Here is a 3,237-nt window from a genome sequence, read left to right as displayed (position 1 = left end):
TAGAAAAGATTTTTGGCCCCAATTGACTTATTGGAGTAAGATTTGAGGTTTAGAAGTGAAAAATTTTAATTTCGGTATAATTTGGAGTAAAAGGGTAAAATGGTAATTTTACCATTCGAAATCGAAAATTTAATTTTTTGAAAGGATTTTGATCAAATTTAATTATTTGGAGTGTGAAATGTGTATGAGGAGTGAAAATTATGCATTATGGAAAATTTTCAATTTTTGGGGTAAAAATGTAATTTTTGAAAAGTTCGGGGGCAAAAGTGTAATTTTGAAAAATTTGCTCCACCAAAACTTTGGAAAAATCTGGAAATTTCACTTAAGACTTGGATAAGTCAAAGGGAATGCATGGTGAAAAAAATAGGACAAGTGGATGGCTAGAAAAAAAAAATGAATTAATAAAATATTTAAAATATGAATAAAATAATATTATTTCATTAAACAATAAAAAGGCATAAAAAAAATCAGCCCACCATTCTTCTTCTTCAACATTCGGCCAAGCAAGAAACAAGAGAGAGAAAGGAGAAAACAAAACCCTAGAGAGAGAAAATCAAAGAAAAAGTGTGAATTTTCAAGGAAATTAAGTGAAAAAGGTGAGATTTTTTCTATTAAGCTTGAGTTTTCTTATTCCCAAGCATTTCTCTTTATTTTCCATGATTAAATTACATGTTTTCATGATGAATTCAATTCTGAAAAAATGGGTTAGGAGAGAGAAAGTTGTTGGATTTATTTGATTTTAATTTATGTTAGTGTTTTTAGTTAGTTTAGCATATTTAGAAACAAAACAACAAGAAAAGAATTTATTTTCTCCCCCAACTATTAATGGCTGAATTTACCATGTAGTGAGTGAGGATGAGTTTGATTTTATTCTAGGAGAATTGGTTAAGGAATGATGAATTATGAGCCTAGAAAAATAATGGGAATTTTCGGAGCAAAAATACGAATTTTTACCCACTAGGGGTATTTTCGTAATTTGTTGTTGGGACTGATAATTTGCACCACACTGAGGGACATTAAGTTAATTTGGGTGCAATTGAGGTATAGAAACTGAAAAGAATTAAATTGGAGTTTAAACGGACCCGTTAGCAATTTAATCGGGTGATAAGATGAATTAGGCCAATACCGAGTTTAAATAGTTACCAGTGCATTTTTGCATTCCATATCATGCATTGGTAATCTAAATTAGTTTAATTTTGATTTAGTACCAACTTGGTGAAACTCTCGATTTTGTATTGTGTCAAGGTGGTGAGTCCTCCGATAAAGGCAAGCAAATTGCATCCGAGGACCAGTAGACAGAGTGCTTCGAAAGTCTGCATTCTAGACATTGTGAGTAAACTTACTGTCATTTTAATTATCTAGGGTGGTTTTTAAATGCTTTCATGAATTCTATGGAAAAAGGAATTTAAAAAGATAAATTTTCATGTTTTATGAATAAATGAGTTTCAATGAAATTAAATTATAAATTGTTTTGAAATTAATAGTGATTTTGAAAAATAGAGTACACGGAGACTGTTAATTGTGGCAATTTGATTGTTTAAATTAACTGGCTTATGATAAATCGAGCATGATTGGCTAGTTGGCAATTGTATTGAAATGCGAATTGTTTGGTTACCTTGAAAAACTACGAATTACAAAATTGCCATATCATGTTATTGAGTTTTATTATATGCTGGATTATATATTAATTAATCACTGCAGTAGGGGGTTTCTGTGGACCAGCCTTTTAGAGGGGCACGGTAAACCCCATTATATTCTTACCTCGAACGGAGAGGCGCGTAGGGTATCTCCTGGTGTAAAGTTTAGGGTTCACTTCACGCTAAACCACCACGTGAGGGGGAACTCAGCCAACGCCAAGGAACGGCTATGTTTTCAAAACAAAAACATGATTTATGTGAAATGTGAATTTTAATAGCCTTGGCGGTCTCGGTAGGATGCCTCGGCCAAGGTGTCCCCGAGAATGAATTTATGGCACAAGCCTAGATTTTTATGAGATTCATAAGCCTCTTTACGTGTTTTGAACAAAATGTGTTATAATGCTATAACCTAGTTTATGATGATTTACTTTATTGTCTCCATGTACTCAACTATAGATGTTTATGATGATGTTTGTTTACTCATTGGGATTTTATAATCTCACCACCCTCCTTTCCACCCATTTCAGGTTCAGTATAGACTGTAGATAGCTGATCTCATCGAGGACTACAGTGGGATCTGTATTTTCCAAACCGTAGGTTCACAGTCCTCTTTACTTTTGTTTATTCGGGGGCACTCTTGTTATTGTAAATTAAATTAAATATTTTGGCTTACTGTATTTAAGTATGTATAAATTTATTTAACTTTTACGTTATAACAATTATTCACGTATAACTCTATAAATATTGTTTTATAAGAAAATAGAATATTTTACTTAATATTTCTTTTATTTTCTTATTATATTCAAATAACCATAATTTCGTTTTAAATGAAGATTTTAGACTTTTAAACTCATTTTGAATATGAATTGTGTGTTTTGTACTTGTATATTACGTTTTAGCCAGTTTTAAAATTTTTGAGAAAAATGACCAAAATACCCTTGTGAGACGAAAAAATTAATATTTTATTTGTTTAAAGTTGGAAACAGCTTAAAATATTTTAGAACACGATATTTGACAATGGTTGCTCACAAGGGAACAGAGAAACTGATAGTAAAGCCTTGCGGGGTTTCGGGTTGACATTCCGAGCAATAAGTGTCTACCGAGACACCGCGGCGGTTGTCACGGGCTCGAGGGGAGTACCGGGTCGTGACATATCATGCCTATATACCGAGCCTGAATTGATTTTATAATGGTCAAGCATTGATGTGGTGAATTATGTATTGTACATTATGGATAGGTGGTGAGCAAAGTACACTGGTAAAAATACAGAGATTGTGCTTGGAGACTGGGATTAGGAGTACATCGACTCCTAGAACTGTGAGTGAACTTATTATCGTCATAATTATCTAGAGTAGTTTTATACAATTGTGTGATTTTATGAAAAATGGTAAATTCCTATGTTTTAGGAGAAATTGTGATTTTATAAAATGATTTTATAAATTTTTTGGAAAATCGAATACTGGTTTTGAAAATAGAGTAATTAGAGACTGCCTGCTTGTGTTGTAAATTTATGGTTTTAAATTGAATGGCTTATGACAATATATGAGCATGAATGGCTAAACTGATTTTGGTGTTAGAATTATTTGTACTGAGTATTCAG

General features: G+C 32.1%; 1 long non-coding RNA gene across 1 annotated transcript; it reads left to right on the top strand.

Moving 5' to 3' along the window:
- The first annotated feature begins 466 nt into the window (after nt 1–466).
- LOC148762416 (uncharacterized) lies at nt 467–2,356 on the top strand. The gene is made up of 3 exons (XR_016026556.1): nt 467–596; nt 1,246–1,329; nt 2,165–2,356. It is a non-coding gene; the product is annotated as an uncharacterized LOC148762416 (long non-coding RNA).
- The last annotated feature ends 881 nt before the right edge of the window (nt 2,357–3,237 follow it).

This window comes from Theobroma cacao, chromosome 5 (genome assembly GCF_053813885.1).
Source record: "Theobroma cacao isolate CCN51 chromosome 5, ASM5381388v1, whole genome shotgun sequence".
Lineage (NCBI taxonomy): Eukaryota > Viridiplantae > Streptophyta > Magnoliopsida > Malvales > Malvaceae > Theobroma > Theobroma cacao.
This window is presented reverse-complemented; position numbering and strand designations above follow the sequence as displayed.